Below are 21,836 nucleotides of genomic sequence, written 5' to 3' on the forward strand. Positions count from 1 at the left end.
TATAGTCCCTAAGCCTCCACAGGATACAGTTTGCCACTATTTTTCTATTTTTCTTTTTCTTGCTTCCTCCTTCTCTGTTTCTTCCTCCAGTGCATTTTTTTTAAAATTTTTGCATGTTTCCTGAGTCCCACACTTATCCAGTCAGAACCTATGCTGGAGCCACATCACCAGTTATTAGGTCCTTTTACATAATTATTGTTCTTTGTATCTACCATAAACCCCTGCTTCTCTATACTATAATCTTTTTTTTCCCCTGAGACAATTGGGGTTAAGTAATTTGCCTAGGGTCGCACAGCTAGATGTCTGAGGTCATATTTGAATTCAGGTCCTCCTGACTTCAGGACTGGTGCTCTATCCACTGTACCACCTAGCTGCCTCTCTATACTATAATCTTTAGGAGGGAAAAGACTATGATACATGAAAACTTTTATCTCCCACAGAATCTAGCATAGAACTCTATATGTAGTAGCTACTTAATAAAAGTTTACTTGAATTGAGGCAGTTTTGTTATTATAGTGAAAAGAACACCATATTTTCTGGTTCAAATCTTGACCCCTGAGCTGCCCTCCAGCTCAAAATTCCTCAATCATTTGAAACAAAAATGTAGAACAGGGTTTGACTATTGGTGTCTGTTTGTGTATTCCTACTCCATAGCAAATATTCTGGATCTCAGTTCAGATCAATTTTGTAGACTTATTAAATATTATTAAGTGCTTATGTATAAGGCACTGGGTTAGATGCTAGGGATAAAAATAATTAATACACTTTGCTCTAAATGAACTTACACAGAAATATATCAGATACAGTGCTGAGCCTGGAAGTTAAATCCAAATATTGGAGTGGCCTAAAAGGAACAAAGGGGCTAAGATGTCTCTGTTACATGAGTAGAGCACTAGCAACTAAAAAAATAGAGAACACTTGAAGAATCTATGTGTCATCTCAAAGACATTATCCTTTTCCTGCTGGTAGGAAAAACTGAGAGGCTTACACTAGGTGCTTAGAAATCCTTTTCCATAACTACCCTGTCTCTGGGGTGGTGATGCTGGTAATTTTGACCCTAAGTAGACAGAAACAATGTTCCCTGAGCCAAATTTCATTTGACAGTGTTTATAGGACATTAGTTCAAAGCAAAATGCCCTGTGCCTGTCTGGCAGTGGCAGCGGCCAGAAATGATGAGCGAGGACAGACACACATGCGGGATGACAACTCAAGCCTTGGGGGCCTGGGTGTATTCCTTCTGTTCTGCTCTGAAGGTCAGAGCTCGCATAATGCAAAACACACACACACACATACACACATGCATGCACACAGATACATAGCATACCTCCAGGGCATACAAAGCCATTCAGAGAGGCCCAGCACCAACATGGGAAAGCACAAAGCCATCACGCTTCCCCTGATTCTGGCACACACAAGTACAGCAAGTTCACATACATGCACCTGAGTACATTCACAGCAGTGGGAGTTCCAGGTCACAGAATCCTCCCTCCCTGACCCTCGCTCTACTCCCTGGCGAAGTAGGCTAACCTCAGAACAAGTGTCCTCTGGAATGAGGAAAGCCTAGAGAACTCCTTCAAGGGCAACCTCATGTGACATCTTATTCATCATCCATCCACATACAGATTCAGACCTAGCCCAGACCTCTGCTCTAGACATCTTTGCTCCTCCTGCATCCTTACACCAATGAAGGGCCCATAAGACAACTCCCATTCTTCCTTTCCTCACATAGGCACAGTCCAAGGATCCTTTCAGGGTTTACCCATTAATGATTGCACCCACACAACACTGACCCACAGCTCTTCTCTTGGTCAAATGTGATTGCTTTCTTCATGTGCCTCATCCCTCCCCTCTCCTTCTCTTCTTCTTTTTTTCCTCTCCCTTTTCTTTCCCCCACCTTCTTCTTCTTTTTCTTTCCCTCTTTTTTCTCCTCCCTTTATTTCACTCTTAACTCTTTTCTCAATTCTGCATCTTCTTCATCTTTCCTTCCTTCCTTCTCCTCCTCCACCTTCCTCCTCTTTAAAAAAAAAAAAATTAATTCTGAACAGCCGGCTATGTTCAGCCTGACTGGTTTGTTATGGCTTATAATTTGTGTTAGGATTAATTAACTAATTACTGACGAATGTCTGCTGGCAAGATTTGGCTTCAGCTTGTCAACTTGAAGTATTTAATTATTTTAATCATTTACTTTCATCTTCAGAATTGATGCTCTTCCAAGAGAGTTTCCAGGCATCTTTTAATTATTATTCGTGTGTGTGTGTGTGTGTGTGTTGTTTTTTGTTCCTAGGAAAGACAGAGAATCAGGGTTTTTTCCCCCTTTAACTATTTCTACAGGGGCCTGCATCTCAATCTCTTGACAGCCTCCTAGGAAGGGCTTTTGTAGGGATAGAAAGAACGAAGAAGGATGGGTGGAATTGGTTTCCTCAGTCTTGGGGCCTTCCTTCTGACTGCCCTGCTCCAGAATTAAGCATGGGGTGTGTGTGTGTGTGTGTGTGTGTGTGTGTGTGTGTGTGTGTGTGTTGGAGAAGGTTAGACCAGATGGTATTTTATTCTTCTCTCTGCCCCCAAAGGATGTTGCACCTCACCCTGGTGGCTATGGGACTTCACCTGGTTGGAGACCTTCCTGCTTCCCTTTTGTACGTACCAGCAATCATTTCATTGGGTCTATCCTCAGTCTTTCCCTCTGTAAGAAAAGATTCCAGGTAGACAAAGAAAGTAAAGGGGGCTCGATAGGAAGCCCTACTGAAGTCCATCTCTTCAGGGTTAGGGCCTATTCAGAGAGCCTAGATGATCCCTATAGGATCCTAAATGTGAAACTGGAAAAAATCTTAGAGATCTTCTGTTCTAATGCTCCACAACTGAAACTAAGCAAAAGGTATTGAAGCAGAGAGCGAGAGCGAGAGAGAGTGAGAAAGAAAGAGAGAAACAGAAAGAGAGAGATAGACAGAGACAGAGACGGAGAGACAGAGACAGAAGAAATACAGAAAGAGAGAGAGAGAGAGAGAGACAAAAACACAGAGACAGAGTGAAAGAGAGACAGACACAGATTCAGAGACAGAGAGAGATAGAGACAGAAAGAGACAGAGAGACAGAGACAGAGAGATAGAGACAGACAGAAAGAGAGAGAGACACACACAGAGAGAAACAGAGAGAGACAGAGAGACACACAGAATAAAACAGAGAGAGAGAGAGAGCAACACACAGAGAGAAACAGAGAGAGAGAGAGCTTTAAAGCACAGAGTTCCTGGACCGAACTCACTGCTTGAGGTTTCACATCATCTGGATATATGGATATTCCACCTATATCAAGTAGGGGAGGATCTGCTGGACACATTGACCTGAAATTTTTGCTTCATCTACTCTGATTAGCAGTGACCAGACTCTCTGACACTGGTTGGTGGCCTGGTCTCCCACCCATGAAAAAAACCCATCTCTTCTCTCAAAGATCCCATCCATCAAAGGTGGAAATATTACTTTTCCCCATCTTACAGATAAGTGAATTGAAGTCCAGAGAGATGAGTAGCTCACCAGGATCACTCAGCTAGTGAGTGACTTGAATGCAAGTGTTCTGAAGCTCAAGTTCAGTGTCCTTCACTTTATTCCACATCATACAGCAGTACTGACTCTGATTCCTTCTTTGATACTCCAGCATTTCTGGGATTTCTTCAATGTAGATCTCTCTAAAAAAAGAAATCACAATCCCTCTATGCCTGATCATCTTGTCCATGCCCTCTCATATTTTCCCCAGAAAGGGTCTATCGTTTTTACCGTTGCATTCTCTTACTATTGTGATGGTAACAGAGGAACATTTGGACTGTCTATAGCCCCAGAGAGCAGCTAATAAAGCAGTAGAGAGAGCACTAGGTCTGGAGTTAGGAAGTCTTGAATTCAAATGTGGCCTCAGATACTTAGTAGTTATATGATTTTTGGGCAAATCATATAACTTCTGTTTGTCTCAATTTCCTCAACAATAAAATGGGGACAACCTTGCAAAGTTGTTGTTAAGACTAAATGAAATAATATTAGTTTTTTAAAAAGCACTTAGCACAGTGTATTCTATTTCCATTCCCCTTGTAATGCCTTACTTTTAAAGTGACTGGTCCATAATTCCCCCACCCTAGTCATATTTTATCTGAAGATCCTTTTAAAACAGGCAGCTAGGTAAGGCAGTAGATAGGGTCTGGAAGACCTGAGTTCAAATATAGCCTTTGACACTTACTATCATTGTAACCCTGAATAAACCACTTAATCGCTTTATGCCTCAGTTTCCTCATTTGTAAAATGAGGATGATTATAATAATAGCACCTATATCCCAGAATTGCTGTAAGAATCAAATGAGATTACATTTTTAAAGTGTTTTACAAAACTTTAAAATGCTATATAAATGCCAGCTATTATTATTAATACTATACTAAATTTCCATTGAAATTCCTTGTTTGTAATGTGTTGCAACCAGGTTATGTCCACTCTATATGCTGCCAGACAGGGCTTTAGAAGGCAAGGCAAGCAGTTCCCTAAGGTTCAACACTGGGGAATAGAGAGGGGAAGGGAGAGAGGTTAGGGGGAGAGGAGTGGCAAGGGAGGGGATGAGAGTGTTCCAAGAGTAACAGTTTTTAATGACTTTTAATAAATTTACATATTTTTAGTGCCTCAGAAAACCTTATTCTCCATGTCCTGAAGGAATCTAGTTGAGGGTAAATTGTACTGTATCAAAGGTTTGGAGAACTCTTGAATAGTGGTCACCCAGAGGGGACATGCAAGAGACACATTGCCCAGATGACAAAAATATCCAGTGCTAGCTTTGCTCCTGACCAGCTACCAGGACTATAGAAGTGTTTCCTAACTCTAGGGTCTGAACGAGGAAGCCACATTTCTTAGTTCAATTCTTCTAGTGAGCAAGGCACAGATGAATTGGCTGGCATTGGAAATGCATTTGGTGGCCATAGAATGTGCTCTTTTCTGTTGTTAAGTTTCAAAAGGGCTCAAAACATTAAGTAAAAATAAATATATTTATATTAGCAGTAGGTATTTATTAAATATTTATTACAAATACGGTACTATGCCAGGCATTAGGAATATAAAAATAAAACCTTCTACCAGGGAGAAACAATGTATAAATAAAGAAGTACATTTTAAATATATCTATGCATTTATACATAGATAATGATACTTAGGCATATAAAGGCATGGGAAACAGGATGTGAAAACTGGAGTTAGAATTCAACCCAGTAACTATTTATTATGGGCAAGGCACAAGTTAGGCACTAGGGAAATAAAAATGAAACATTTCACTGATGAGAAACCATGCATTCACAGATAAGTAAATGCATTTGTATGCAGAGTAAATGAAAAGTAATGTGAGAGAAGGCCCTAAAAACCAGAGAAGGGTGGAGAGGATCAAGAAAGGTCCCATGGCACTGTTGTGCTATAAGAAATGATGAATAGGGTGGTTTTTAGAAAAACCTGGGAAGATTTATATGGGCAGATACAAAGTAAAGTAAGCAGAACTAGAATACTGTGCATGACAACAGCAATATTATTAGGTGATCAATTGTAAATGATGTAGTTATTTCTGACTGATAAATTATCTGTAATAACTCCAAAGGGTTGATGATAAAAAATGTTACCCAACTTCCGAGAGAGAACTAATAGATTCTACATGGATAATGAAGCATATTTAATTTAAATTTTTTAATAGTATTTTATTTTTCCAAGTACATGAAAAGATAGTTTTCAACATGTCTTTTGCAAAATTTTGCATTCCATTTTTTCTCCCTCTCTTTCCTCCTTCTCCCCTCCCCAAGACAGCAAGCAATTTGATATAGGTTAAACATGTGCAATTCCTATAAAGTATAAGCATTTCTATATTTATCATGCTGAGCAAGAAACATCATGTCAAAAGGGGAAAAACATGAGAAAGGGGAAAAAAACAAGCACACAAACAACAGCAGCAACAAAGTGAAAATTCTGTGCTTTGATCTACATTCAGTCTCCATAATTCTCTCTCTAGATGTGGATTACTCTTTCTATCCCAAGACTTTTGGATTTGCCTTCAATCACCACATTGTTGGAAAAAGCCAAGTCCATCACATATGTTGATCATCACATAATCTTGTTGTTACTATGTATGATATTCTTTTGGTTCTTCTTACTTTACTCAGCATCAGTTCAAGTAAGTCTTTCCAGGCTTTTATGAAATCAGCCTCCTCATCATTTTTTATACAACAATAATATTACATTACATTCATATACCATAACTTATTCAGCCATTTCCCAACTGATGGGCATCCACTCAATTTCCAGTTCCTTGCCACTTCAAAAAGAAGGAAAGAAGGAAGAAAAGAAGAGGAGAGGATAGGATGGGAGATGAATGAAGTCATGGCAATGGGAAATGTTATATTCTTTATGAGGAATAGAGAATGGGCCAGTTTGGTTAAAAATGAAGAATGTGTGAAGGGAAGTAATGCACTTAGCCCAGTACCTGGAACACAGAAAGTATTATATAAATGTTAGCTTTATTATTATCAACTTGGAAATGTAGACTAGAACAAAATTACGAAGGGTTTTGAGCGCCAAAGGAATCTCTATTTTATCCTGCAGACAATAGAGAGTTCTTGAAGTAGGATAGTGACATGGTTATACCTGTGTTTTAGGGTTATTAGTTTGGCAACTGTGTAAATATGGATTGGAGTGGAGATAAACATAAGGCAGGGAGACAAATTAGGGGACAATTGTAATAATCCAGATGAGAAGTGATGAAACCCTGAATCAGGGTAATAGCTGTGTAGAGCGGAATGAAGGGGAACTATGCAAGAAATGTTGTGGAGATAGAAAATGAGAGGATTCAACAACTTATTGATATATAGAATAAGAGGTGATGATTGTAAGTGATAATTACTTGGTTTTTAATCCAGGAGACTTGAAGGATGGTGGTGTCCTCAACACAGAAAGGAAAGTTCAGAAGAACGTGGATTTGAGGGAAGACAAAATTGTTCACTTGTGGACATTTTGAGTTTGAGATATCTATAGAACTTTCATTTTGAAATTCCCAGTAGATAATTGGCAATGAAGTATTGTGGTTGAGAGGAAAGAATAGGATTGGATTTTTAGATCTGAGAGTCATCTGTTTTGAAATTGTAACTTGAACCTTTTTTTTTTTTTTTTTTTTTTTTTTTTTTTTTTTTTTTTTGCTGAGCTTGATAAGAGTGTTGAGAGAGGAAAAGAGGGCTCAGGATAGGGCATGGGGACCTAAGAGGAATCTACTCTTAAGGAGTAGCATTTGAAAGATGATTCAGTGAAAGAGATTGAGGAGAGATCACACAGGTAGGAGTAGAACCAAGAAAAAAAAGTGCCATGAAAATCCAGGAAGGAGAGAATATCCAGGAAGAGAGTTTGTCACAATAGCTAGTAATAATAATAGCTAGCAATTTACATAACACACAATAACTCTATTAGGTAAGTACTAGTATTATACCCATTTTATAGATGAAGTTAAAAAAAAGGAAGGTGATACAATGGATAGTCAGGAAGACTCATTTTCTTGAGTTCAAATCCAGTTTCAGATACTAGCAGTGTGGCTCTGGGAAAGTCCCTTAATCCTGTTTGCTTCAGTTTTGTCATCTGTCAAATGAGTTGGAGAAGGAAATATCAAACCACTCCAGTATCTTTGCCTAGAAAACTCACAAGGAGTCAGAAAAATGAATAAACAGCAACAAAGGGGTTAAGTGGCTTACCCAGGGTCACGTTGCTAATTAGTATTTGATGTAGGATTTGAACTCAGGTCTTCGGGACTTCAGGTCTCTCTATCCATTGTGCCACCTAGATGTCTGGTTAACAACATCACATGTTGCAGAAAGGTCAAGAAGGATGGGATTTAAGAAAGATCATTGGATTGCGCAATTAAAAGATTTTTAACAACCTTGGAGAGAGCAGTTTTAGGAAACATGAATAAATAAAAAGTATATTCAATATAATTTCAATTGCCAACAGCTAGGGGATTGGAAAGGTTTCCTGGAGGAGGAGACAAGAATGAATGATTTTGACGATGTGTGTACTCTTCCACCAAGGCAGATCACAGTCCCTCCATGTCTTGGTAGGTGGTCTTCAGGAGTTATTACCTGAAAATTTAATCCCTGCTACAGGCAACTTAGTGATGAGCCTCTCTGAATTTAGGGCAGACTGGTCCTCAGATGAAAGATTCAGTTCATCATCTAGCTAGACCCTAGGCCCTTAAGGTTTGCAAAGCACTTTATAAATGTTAAATCATTTGATCCTCACAACAACCCTATGAGGTAAGTGCTATTTTTATCCCTGCTAAGAGTTTAGTACAACTTGCCACAGCTTATGCTCACACTGACACAGTCTTTGAGATGAGAACTCAGGGTCTTCTCCCTGCCACTATGAGGCATCCTAGGAAAACTTCAAAGAAGCCATATTGGGGTTATAAAAACAAGTTATAATTTGTCTGGGTTCTATTTCTCTTTTTTTCCTTAAATCTCAGAGCCTGAAGGGAGCATAGTTGATATCTAGTCTAGTTTACCCGAGCAGGAATCTCCTCTCTAATCTCCCTAACTAAACAGTCCCATTCAGCCTTCACTTGAAGAACATTAGTAAAAGAGAATTCACATCCTCCCTAAGATGCACATTTTGTTTGTGTCAGTTCTAAATGGATGGTTTCTGAGTGGATGTCAGAGAGGATTCGCTTGTCTTTCTATAAACTAATGTTTAAATCATGGATTTGCAAGGTTTGCATGCAAGCAAATGCTACTCCTTAAGAGTAGATTCTTCTTAGGTTCCCATGCCCTGTCCAGTATATTTGAAATCTGAAGACTCCAGTTCAAATCTTAGTCATGAAACCCAGTGCTCAACACAGTGCCTGGCATATAGTAGGTGTTGGAAGGGATTGGCACTTTCTATCCCAAGTCTATTGGAATTGCCTTGAGTCACTGCATTGTTGAGAAGAGCCAAATCTAGAAGATGGTTCTTATATGCAAATAATATGTAAAATTTCATGAATATGAGTCAATTTGATTCTAAACCGCTTCCTTTTTTCCTGTCACTTGATTCATTTATGTCTCCAATCTTTCTTTATAAGGAAATAATTCCTAAGATTCCCTATATCTTTCCTGATGCAGATACTAATGGCATGATGGCTCTCAGCATTGATGTGTCAAGGAATGGGAGTTTGTAAGGAGAATTCCTTCTCTAGACCTTCCAGGCATCTAACAGCACTAGCAAGGGTTTTGTTTTGGTTGTTGTCATTTTGCCTGAGTCCATATTGGGCTCTACTACTGTCCCATGGGGAAGATGCTCTTCTCTGTCTACACAAGGCATGCTGGAGGTTAAACCCCAGCTGCAGGACCTGCTTGGCCAATCTCCCCTCAGCCCGCTGAAAGATTTAAACAAGAGGAGAAAGATCATTTTAATTAACTTGGAAATTAAATTAATTAGGCCCCTTTTTGCATTAAAATTCGCTTCACTGCCTGGTCTGGATGAAGGCAAGGGCTAGGGCCAATTGAGAGGAAACAGCTAAGAGTCTTGACCTACCAGGATAAAATTTGATGACATTTGGCCATTTTCTGAGTCCTTCCAAGGTATAATAAACAGACCATTGGATCTGGATTCTGAGGCTCTTCTGCTATGTCATTTATTACCCAGATGTCATTAACAAGTCAATTAACATGTATGGGCCTCAGGTTTTTTTAATCTATAAAATGAGGGATTTGGACTATTTGAACTCTTAAGATCTCTTATGACTCTCAAACTGTGATCTCCTGAACCTGAAGATGATAGGGATTGATCACAGAACATCCTTCCACAGCTGTGATGATTCCAGAGTACTGGGAAAGACTGATGAAATCATTACATTGAAAATCTTGTTCCCTCCCCACGCCAGGGCCTGCTAATATGAAAATACATGTGCCATCTTGTCCAAAAAACACATATATATTAGTACAGATATACTCTCTGCCTCTTAAGTGACAGTATCTATAGACATGTGCTCCCATAGAATGAAATCCATTCCCCATTGTAGTCCCATCTCCAGCATGTTATTTTGCATCTTTTTCACATTATTCATATATGTGGCTCAGAAAGGCTCCTTCTTCAGTTCCAGTCCTTCCCTCTCAAATCCCTAACCTTGATAGGTCTGGTCTAGGCCAGCCTGACTGAAAGATGACTGGAACTCACCAGAGACAGAACATTGAAACAGTTTCATTACTTTGACTCAGACCTATGTGTAACCAAGGTTGCTATATCTTATAGGGCTAGGATAAGTGAATGAATAGATGAATGGATGGGGAAAAATGTATTTATTAATCACTTAAGCAATGTTCCAAGCATTGTGCTAGGTGCTGAGTATACAGTAAGAAAAACTATCTATGATCCTCATTTCAAAGGTAAGCAGAGGTTAAATGACATACCTAAGATAATACAACTAGGAAATATCTAAGGTCGAATGTGAACTTTGACTTTCTTTTTTCTTTTCTTGTGAAATTGAGCTTTTCTTTTAAGACACTAATACAGATGAGGAAACTGAAGTTGAATTTCAGGTTAAGTTTTCTTATCTGTAAAATGAGAGGTGTGGATTCAGACCCTTAAGTCCCTTCTAGCTCTAAATTTGTAATCCTGTGATATATGAATGTACATATGTATGTATGTTTATACATGTGTGGGTATAACCGAGAATGTGGACATTTATATAGAATGATAAAACTTTAAATTCCTATATCACTTCATGTTTCTTCAGTGCACTTTTAGTCATTATCTCATTTGATCCTGATGCCAGCACCTTAAGATAACATATCTGCATTGTGTACAGAAGGGGACAGGGACTCTATGGTTTGAGGGTCAGCATCATTAAATATGTTTCAAAGTAATCTCAACATTAGCTAGGTTTGTCCAAAGAGTTTTTGAAAAGTTGTCAGTTCTATATATGGATGGATAATGTTAACATTATCTCATTAATATTTTCTAATATCTTTTAAAATCTTACATATTTACTTTGGTTAATATGCAGATTATCCAGGTAATATATTTAACTAACACTAGACCTTTGCCATATATATGATAAAATACTTATTATGATAAATATAGCATGTATACCTATCACCAACTCTAGAATATATACACATTTATACCTTTGCATAAATATACAATATAATACATAGTGTTAAAAAAAAACTTAAGTATATGTGTATATATACACAAATGCACAGTATATATAATCATACATATCTTTTCAAACACTTGCAACATTTAAAGTGTGTGTATATATAACATGTAACATGTATGTATATATAGGTAACATATAAATAATATGGAATATACAAACTTCTATCATACTTTTCTTATGCAGTGTGCATACTGATATACACACCCAAAGTATGTATCATTGTGTAAAGAGTTCTACATACACACATACACACACACACCCTCCTCTCAGTTAACAAGATCCTTTGTACCTTGATACTTTTATTAGGTGAAAGCTCATCTTTGCATGAATCACTGTATCAATGTGGATCTAATATATAAACAAGAAGGTCTCCATCTTAAGGTGTGAACGTTTTAAATTGAGTGAATAAGATGAAAAGCATAAGGCTCACCAAGTAAGCTAATCAACTTTAGATAGCTTTAAATAGCAGAGAAATTTCATCAGTTTCCTAGTACAGAAGGGTCCTGTCTAACAGCACATTCAGGAATTAAAGATTCCAATCTCAGTCAAGATTCTGAAAAAGGAATCTAATGGAGAGGAGAGGAAAAGAGAGAAGAGGAGAAGAGAGGAGAGGAGAGAAGAATAGAGGAAAGGAGAGGAGAGACCATGTCATTAGAGAGAAGGAACTATAGCATACAATAAACCTAACCAGGAACCAAAAGAGAGATTCTGAGAATGACACAAATACATAAAGATATATGAATACATAGAGATAGCTATCTGGAGAGAAGAAACAGCTTCAGAAACAGATCTGACCACTCATTGTAGAGAGGATGCTGACTACTCCTGGAGACCAATAGAGAGCTACATATAACAATTTAAAAGGAGTCTAGAAAGAATGGAAAGGATTTCCAGTAACTAGGAATAGTAGGTTACAATATTGCCAATGGGCAGTTTATACAAAGGGAATGTGAGCTCCTTAAAAGCAAGCCAGAGTTCACATTCAACCTTAGCTGTTTTCTCGTTATATGATCTTAAGCATGTCATTTAACTTTTGCCTACCTTAATTTCCTCGATTGTGAAATAAGGATCATAGTACCTACATCCCCAGTATTGTTGGTGAGGATCAAATGAAATAATATCCATAAAGCATTTAACAGTGACAGGCACTAAGTAAGCACTAAATAAAGATTTGTTCCCTTTGTCCTTCCCTCTCATTTCTCACCCCATATCCACCAAATTCCCAGGACTCAGAGGATTAAGTGGCTTACCCAGATTGACACAGTTAGTGTCCCAAGAGGTATTTGAACCCTGGTCTTCCTAACTTCAAATATAGTTCCCCATCCAGGAAATCATACTATCTCTCAAATGTACTTACATGGACTCATATGCACCAGACATGCATACATCCATTATATACACAGACACACATGAACACATATGAACATTAATGTCCACCCACACTCAAAAATTCACACCTGCACCTATGAAATGATATGTGTATACATGGACACATATATGAGTACAGACACATGCAAAGCCTCCCAATATTATTCATTCACTTTTTCAGTGCTTGAGGCTCTTGCAGCTGATTCATGGTCCACGTGCCACTGAAGATGCATCATTTAACAGATCATTTTATTGACCTATGGTTCAGCTCAAGGTTATTCATTTAGGCAGAGGAGATAACCAGACCAGGAAAATGATAGGAATAGGAGTAAAAGCAAGAGAAGGACAGGAATGGAGCGGAGGCAGAAGGGGAAATAAAGTAGCTCTCTAGAATCAGTCTATAGAGCCTGATAACCCATCAACCAAGGCTTTAGAAAGCAAACTGTATGTTAGAAAGCTGTCTTATCCTAAATGAAAGTAATGGACAATGGATTAGGAGTAACAGAGACTCTTTTTCTCTTCTGTTATAAGCATGGTATCAAAAGTTTCCTCTTAGACCATCTAATCTCTTGTGTTCAATTAAGGAATCCCCTCTATACCTTAATGATATACTCTATTAAGTGGCTATCCAGCAACCTTTTAAAGATTTCTAACTAATTCTCTTATTTCTCACTTTGTTTTTTTTCAAATAATAAAAATATATCCTTTCTTCTTCCTACCTCTTTACTGCCCTCCATTAAAAAAAAAAAAAGAAAGAAAGAAAAGGAAACCATTGTAACAAATATGCCCAAGCATATTTAATGGAACCTAAGCAAAATAAATTTCCCCCATTGGTCATGTCCAAAAAATATGTCTCAATCTGCACTTTGGGTCCATCACCAGGAGGTGTCAGATCAGGAGGTTTCATCATGGAAATTTGCTACCACTCGAGGCAGGCCATTCCATATGGAGATATTTCTAATAGGAATGTTTTTCTGACACCAAGCCTAATTTGGTTTCCTGCTACTTTTACTAACTAAGCCTAGTTCTACCTTCTGGAACCTAGGAGAAAAACAAAAATGAAAATTTAATCCTCCTCCTACATAATGACATTTCAAATACTTGAAGATGGCTATAATGCCAGTCCTTTCTTTTTTTCCTCTAAGCTAAACATCCCTAGTTTCCTCAAATGATACTTATAAAGCACGATCTCAGTGCTCTACTATATCCTGATTATGTTCCTTAACCTCCATCTTATTAATATTTCCCCTAAAACATGGTATCTAGAACACAATATGACATGTATGCTCTTACCAAGGCAAAGGTCCCTTATCCTGCACATGATGCCTTTACAATTTCCTTTTCCTCCCGAATGCAAATTAGGGTTTGGACAAGATGTGAATTTTGGTGTCATCTGCATTGACAGTTTTCAGAAAAAAAAACCAATAATTGGAAATTGAAGGACTTGGATTTTTGACTGTGCTAATTATTACCTTTGCAAATTTGGACAAATCATTAGGGTAACCTAATTGAAATTCAAATATATAAGATGGAGTAAAACGAGGTGTGATTTAAGATCTCTTCTAGCCCTAAAATCCTAAGAGTTCACCAACTGAAACTAAAGAAAAGAAGGGAGTTCTACCATAGTTCCATTGCTTAGGGAAGTGGACAGATTTTCCTCCCTTCCTTCTTGCCCTCCTCCTCTTTTCCCCCACTAGTGTAGATCTTGAGAAGGTGCCCATCCCTCAGTTTAGCCCCTGTTGTCAAACCACAGATCAGAGAATCTGATTCCCCCCAAATAATAACCAGGATGATTAACATGAAGCATGGAATTTTGGCAGATTCTTTTTCTCTCCTGGATGTACTTCTGATTTAGTCTGGATTTTCTGGACTTGGTCTCCATGACTCAATTGCCTTCTCATCATGCAATAAAAGGATACTGCCATATTGGCTCCCTTCTTCCCATGCTGAGATTCTCCCAAGGCTTCCATGTTGGGAAGGGGTTCCTCTTCTGGCTTTGCTTGTGACTCTCCAGATTCCTATGCTATTCCCTTGTTCCCCATTTTAGCATCTTCCTCCCCTCACCCTCTTTTTAGCTTCCTTTTATGTGTTATCTTCAATCAATGGAATGTATGTTCTTTGCAATACCTCAATAAATAATCAAAAGATACAAATCAGTAGTTTTTAGAAAGAATAAATACAAGCTATCAATAGCTAGATTAGAAAATACTCTAACTTGTTTTTCTTGTTGTTTAGTCATTTCAGTAGTTTCCAATTCTTTGTGATCCTATTTTGGGTTTTCTTGGCAAAGCTAAAACTTAGCAAAGTGATTTACCATTTCCTTTTCCATCTCATTTTACAAATAAGGAATGAGGCAAATAGGGCTAAGTGACTTTCCCAGAATCACATAGCTAGTATGTGTCTGAGGCCAGGTTTGAACTCGTGAAGATGAGTCTTACTGATTCCTGGTCCAGCACTCTATCCATTGCCACCTACTAACAAATTAGAGAAATGCAAATTAAAACAACTCTAATCATACCTCAGATCTATCATATTGGCAACACTGGCAAAAAAGGAAAATGACAAATGCTGAAAGTTCTATGGGAAAATAGGTATGTTCATGCATTGTTGGTAGAGCTGTAAACTAATCCAGTAATTCTGGAAAGTAATTTGGAACTAAACCTCCAAAATTATTAAACTGTGCATACTTTTTGACCCAGTAACACCACTACTAGGTTTATGCCTCCAGAGAAAAGGAAAGAGAAAAGGACTCTTATGTACAAAAATATTTATAATAACTCTTTCTGTTGGCACAAAAAATTGGAAAATAAGGGATGGGCACTAATTGCAAAATAGTTGAGTGTGTGTGTGTGTGTGAAAGAGAGAGAGAGAGACAGAGACAGAGAGAGAGAGAGAGAGAGAGAGAGAGAGAGAGAGAATACTATTTTGCTATAATAAATGATAGAAGGCAATTATTGCCCTTGTTTTCTTTTGTTTAGCTGAAGCACAATGAATTTTGTTCTGACTCCTTAAAAGGAGGTATAGGGAATGGTTTCAGAGAAACCTGGAAAGTAATGCAGAGTGAATACACAGAACCAGGAGACCAAATTATATAACAGCCACATAGGAAACAAACAAATAACTTTGAAAGACTTGGGTATTCTGGTAGGTATAGAACAATGACTACCCATAATAACTTATGATTAAACATTTCTAGTACAGAAGTGATGGAATTTTAAAAAGTGTATATTGACACTTTAAAAAAATGGACAATGAGGGAATTTATTTTGCTTAACTATACACATTTTCAACTAGAGTTTCATTTGTCTTGCTTTCTGGGGAGAGACAAAGTGGAGTAGGAGAATAGTGCTCATCAAAGAATACAGTTTGATTATCAAAGAAGAATATAAACTCCTTGAGATCAGGGACTGTTTTTCTTTTTGCTTGTATTTGTATCCCCCAAAATTAGGTCAGTGCCTGGCACATAGTAAACACTTAATAAATTCTTGTTGTCTTGCTTTGCCTTGCCTTATCTTTTCCTTCTCTGGGCCTCTGCCATGTCAATTATGAAATTAACATATTGAACTACACATTATCCAAAGTCCCTTCCAGCTCTAATACTCTCTGATTTATCATCATTATTATCATCTACTTTTCCCTCTCTTCCTTTTCCTTCTCCATCTCCTCTTTCTGTGATTTCATTAATACAAAAAATATCCTATAAGAAAACTCCCTCTACCAATGCAATTGGGCCTCTGCTTTGTAATTTAATCTTAGAGAGAGTTGTCTCAGACAACTGAGAAGTTAAGTAACATGCCCAGGTTCACACAGCCATTATGTGTCTGAGATAGGATTGGAATCAGATCTTTATGATCCCATGACTGTCCCCCTGGCTAGTACACCACACTTCCTCTAAGTCTGATTTTCTGACTCTATAAACTACCATTCCTGACAACAAGGGGGTAATGACAGAAGCACTGGAGAAAGAAGTCACTTCTGGTCTTGGTCAACTCATATTGCAAAGCTTCCAAGACAGCTTCTCTATGTGTAAGGTAATTGGATTGCTTAGAGAGGCTTGAGAACTAAAATTACAGGAAATGGGAAAGGCAGAAATCATGTATATCACTCTATAGAGTTCATTTAAAGCAGAGTTATATGACATATACTTTTCCTAATGTTCCACTCTGATCTGAATCACTTCTCTACTCAAAATTCTTCAGACTCTCTGTTAGCAATCAATCACTTAATAAGCAGTTAAGAAGTACCTACTATGTGCTAGGCACTAGGGATACAAAATTAAACAGCCCCAGCTGTCAGGAAGCCTAATTTCTATTGGAAAAGACTACATTGCCTGCAAACAACAGAATCCTGATCCTAGCATTCAAAGCCTTTCACAGTCTGGATTCAGTTTACTTGACCAACCTTACCTCATACAATTTCCCTTCACCTATTTCATGTTTTAGCCAAAATTAACTACCTTTCCCCACTTCCCTCCATTTTTATCCAGAGATCTCTTGACTCTATGCTTTTGTAATACCATTCTCTCTTCATTCACCTACTACCTATGTGGCTGCTCCCCAGTTTTTGCTGTAGCATCATCTGTGTCTCTCTCTTTAATTACAGGAAAATCCTAAGGATTTATCCTGGGACTTGTGAATTTGAAATTATTTCTAAGCCTATGACTCCCATATCCCTGTATCCAAATCTAGCCTCTTTCCTAAACTACAGTCCTGAATCACCAAATACTGGTTAGATATAAGCAATTTAATGCCTTGTAGCTGTTTTCATACTCAACACATCTTCTTAGTTGGAGGCATTTAGGTGATATAATGGAATTCATATCCAGCCTCAGATACTAGCTAGATGATCCTGGGCAAGTCATTTAACCTCTGTCTGCCTCAGTTTCTTCACTTGTAAAATAAGGACAATATTAGCTCCCGAGATTATTGTGAGGATTAAATTAGAAAATATTTGTAAAGCACTTGGCACAGTGCCTGCCACATAGTAGACCCTTGATAAATGTTTCCTTCCTCCCTTTCTTCCTTCCAGAAGAGAAGCTCAAAATACCTTAGCTCAAAACTTCTCTATCTCAGTTGAGGGCACCACTATCTTTCCAGTCACTCAGGGTCACAATCTTGGAATCCTTGACTTTTCATTCTTGCTCATCCCCTGTATTCGATCAATTGTCAAGTACTATTTGTTCTTCAGAACTCAGCAAATAGTAGAAATTTAATAAATGCTTAATGACTTAACTTCGACTTCCACAGCTTATATCCTATCCCCTTGTCTCCATTCCCACAGCCTTTATCCAGATCTTCAACACTTTTCACCATGGTTCCTTGTAATAATCTCAGAATGGACTCCTTGCTTCCAGTCTTTCTCCTTTCTGATCCATTCTATCATAGCTATCAAAAGTGATCTTCCTAAAGCACAGATATGATCATGACACTCTCGTGCCCAAGTAATTTCAATAGCTATCTATTCCCTGTAGGATAAAAATGATCAAACAGCAATAAAAACTAAAACTACTACCACTATCACAACAACAAATTCTTGATTGGCATTTAAAGCCTTTGGCTTCATCCTATCTTTCTGGACTTATTATTCATTGATATCATTCCAGTGACTTTGGCCTATTCATTACTCCCAAAATGTGACAATCTACCTCTTGCTTCCATGACTTAGCATAAACTTCCCCCCATACTTGGAATATATGCCCTTCTCAGTTGTGCCTATTAAAATCTCTAACATCCTTCAAGGCTCAGTTCGTGGCTCTCTCCTACAAGAAGTCTTTTCTGATCCTCCTTGTTGTTAATGCATCTTTTCTTTTCTTCAGGTAATCATGTTCATACTCATCTACCTAACCATTGTTTCTCTCCTGTAGAATGTTAGCTCCTCAAAAGAAGGAAGAATTTTTAATTTTGTCCTTTATCTTCAAAGCATGCCATATTGCTAGCTAGATTGATGGTTGTTGTTAGGGGACAATCAGAATCGTAGAACCACAAAATTACAGAATTTAAGGGTTGGAAGCAACCTCAGTGGATACCACATCTGAAAGGAATTCTCACTGTAATATTCCTAATAAATAGGCTCTGCTTGACATGTGTATGTGTGTGTGTGAGAGGTAACACCACCTCTCAGATAGTCCATTCTTCTTTTGAGCAGTTCTAATAATTAGGGCATTTTTCTTAATGTAGAGATTTAATTTGCCTCTTGGAAACTTCTACTAGTTGCTCCTAGTATTTCCCTCAGAAGGCAAACAAGTAGAATAAAACTATTCCTCCTTCCAAAGACAATCTTTTAAATACCTGAAGATAACTATCACACTCCAACTGTGCTTGCCTTTCTTCAAGCTAAACATGCCCAGCTCCTTCAACCAATTCTCACGTTTGCATGGAATTCATACCCTTTATTATCCTGGTTACCTCCCTCTGGACATTTTCCATTTTACCAATTTCTTCCTTAAACTGTGATACCCATAAATTGAAAATAAATTGCAGATGATGTCTGACAAGGGCAGAACACAGTGGGACTATCATATCCCTATTTCCCTATAATACAATCCAAGAAGTCATTAGCTTTTTTTGGTTATTACATTAGACTTCTGACATATATTGAACTTGAAATCCATTTTTCCCCCCTCCCCAATTTTATTTAGGACAAGAGCTCTCTATCCATGTTTCTTCCATCTTATTCTTGTGATACTGATTTTTCATACTCAAATGTAAGACTTTATTATATTTATTTCCATTGGGTTTCATTTTGATAGACTCAAATTCTCTAATCTATCAAGATATTTCGGATCCAGACCATGGCATCCAGTGTGTTAATCTCTACCATCCTCACCCCTCCCTAACTTTATATTATTTCCAAATTTACTGAGCATGCCTTCTATGCATTTGTCCAAGTTAATCAATCAGATATTGATTAAGCAAACAATATTAAATAGCACAAGGCCACAGTTCACTAGGGCATTCTACAAGCAATCCCCTACCTTTTTGATACTGAGCCAGCAACAACTATTCTTTTGTGGTGTTCTTTTTCTTTAAAATATAATGGTTCTCTCTGGGAGCAGGTTTCTTGGGGAGGTTTTCTGGAGGCAGCCTTACTTTCAGTTAAAAGTAATAATCACTCCAAATGCAGGTGTTAAAAGTTCAGATCTTTTATGACTTCCTCCAAAATAGCCCGGTTAGTTTTTCTTGGAGGCCTATCTTTCTGCTTGGTTCCAAGAACTCTTGCAGTTGTCCTTTGCCTCTGCTTTCTTCAGCCTCCAGCCAGCACAAAGGTGGAAGATGGAATGAATCTCTCTCGCCTCTGAGAGAGGGCTTGTGGGCTTCCTCCCAGAGTGCTCCTCTCCAACTCTTGGCAATATTCTAAAGTAACTAACTTGACTGGCTCCCTCAAGCTCTATTTATGCTCCTTCTTCGAGAGTGGGATTATGGGTTTCCTCCCAGAATGCTCTCTGGCCCTAAGAGCTTCTTGCTTATATGAGCTCTCTAAAGATGTGAACACAAGCATTGTTTCTCAGTTCCACTTAGTACCTTGTTTCTTCTGGCCCATAACATCTCCTTGTAAGATCAAATCAATCATACTGAACCATGCTAAATTAGATAATTATTGTCTCTATCAACTCTAATGACTTAACCCTTTGTAAGGATTCCAACATTCTTTGAGTTTACCCATCCAACCAGTTCTGAATTTCTCTGATTTTATTATTGCCAAATCCCTGTCTCTCCATATCTCCTCCACAGGAATAATAAGAGAAACTTTATCAAAATATATGCAAAAATCAAGCAAAAAACTTGATATTCCCTTCATCTACAATTTACTAGTATTATAAAAGTGGAAAAGATGAAGTTATTCTGGCACAATCTCTTTTTTTGAACTGAATATGGTGACTTTATCAATGGTACATTACTGACACATAACATAAGACTCTATTCTTCTCTCCTTTCTCCCTATTACAAGGATACTTTGGGGCAAGGACTATGAAGGGGCATGGGAAATAAGTGAGGGATGTGGGCTTCCCAGTGGTTGGGAATGAAGATACATGATTTTCTACTTTACTTCTTGGAGGCCATTTGGAGCATAAAGCCTACTATGCAGTTGCTATCACAATAATTATTGACATATTAAGAAATGAGCTTGCAAAATATTTATTGAGAGCAATACTAGTGCCAGCATTAAAGGTAAAGAGTGAAGGTCACTGTTGAAATCACAGGATATAACTTTGTCCTCTGCATAGATCAAAATGCTTTTCAAGGGTCCCTCTGATGCTTGCATCACTTTCTTGATATCACATTTGGCAGGTTTTCCCAGGCAGCAGATACAATACTCCACAGTTTAGATTAGGAGTAGAAATGCAGAGGGCCATGGCTGTGAATTTTCCATTCAGCTCAACTATGACCTTGCCTACAGCCTTAGAAGTAGCAGTAGAAGCAGAGATGATGTTTTGAATAGTGCTCCACCACTACTACAGTTTGCCAGAAGGGCCATTCACCATCTTCTAGTTAATAGAAATGGCAGGTGACCATTGTCCATAGTTTTCATGAATGGCCTTTGTAAAGAAAACGGGGAGAAAAGAGAGAATTGATCAACTCTATCATCTTTCTGTTGTTATTTATCATTATTCCAATAATTTCAATCAAAATCTCTAGACTTTTTCTGATCCTTTTTTTCTTATACTATGGCTTGTTTAAAAACAAAAAAAGTTTGTTGTTGTCCTTAGTTCCCCTACCATCCTCAACTCATTTTGAGCTTTAACATTTCTGACAGTTTTTATGGTGCTGTCCCACTCTTGAATATTCATCATCCATTACCTGACTGTGTTTCCATCGTTGACACATTTTAAAAAAAATCTAATTTGTTTAGTGAGCTCCCTGTGTATCCACATCAGTTTCTTCAGACAAATCCATTTTTCTCTTTATTGGAATTGGTTCCATTCCTGCCTTCATAATTTCATTCTTGAGCATCTCCCATCTTCTCTGGGATAATTTCTCCAGAAACATTTTACTGTGGTTCTACCTATCCGCTTTCCAATATTTGGGGTTCATGTCAGACTCTGCCCAGATTTACTATCTTTCTCTGGCAAAATGATCAATTATCCTCAAGTTGCCTCTTATTTCTACCCCAACAAACAGTTCATCCCTATTAATGAGAGCCAGACCCAGAATACGACTTCTTATTGGTTCTTCCAGCAAGAAACTAGGGAAGATGAGGGCTAAAGAAGGTGAAGAAGAAGAGAAGAAATGCAAATAAGAGAAAGGACTAGAGATAGGAGGTGATGAGAAAAAGAGAGGAAGGACTCAATCACCCAGA

This window comes from Sarcophilus harrisii, chromosome 3, assembly GCF_902635505.1.
Source record: "Sarcophilus harrisii chromosome 3, mSarHar1.11, whole genome shotgun sequence".
In the NCBI taxonomy this organism is placed as follows: Eukaryota; Metazoa; Chordata; class Mammalia; order Dasyuromorphia; family Dasyuridae; genus Sarcophilus; species Sarcophilus harrisii.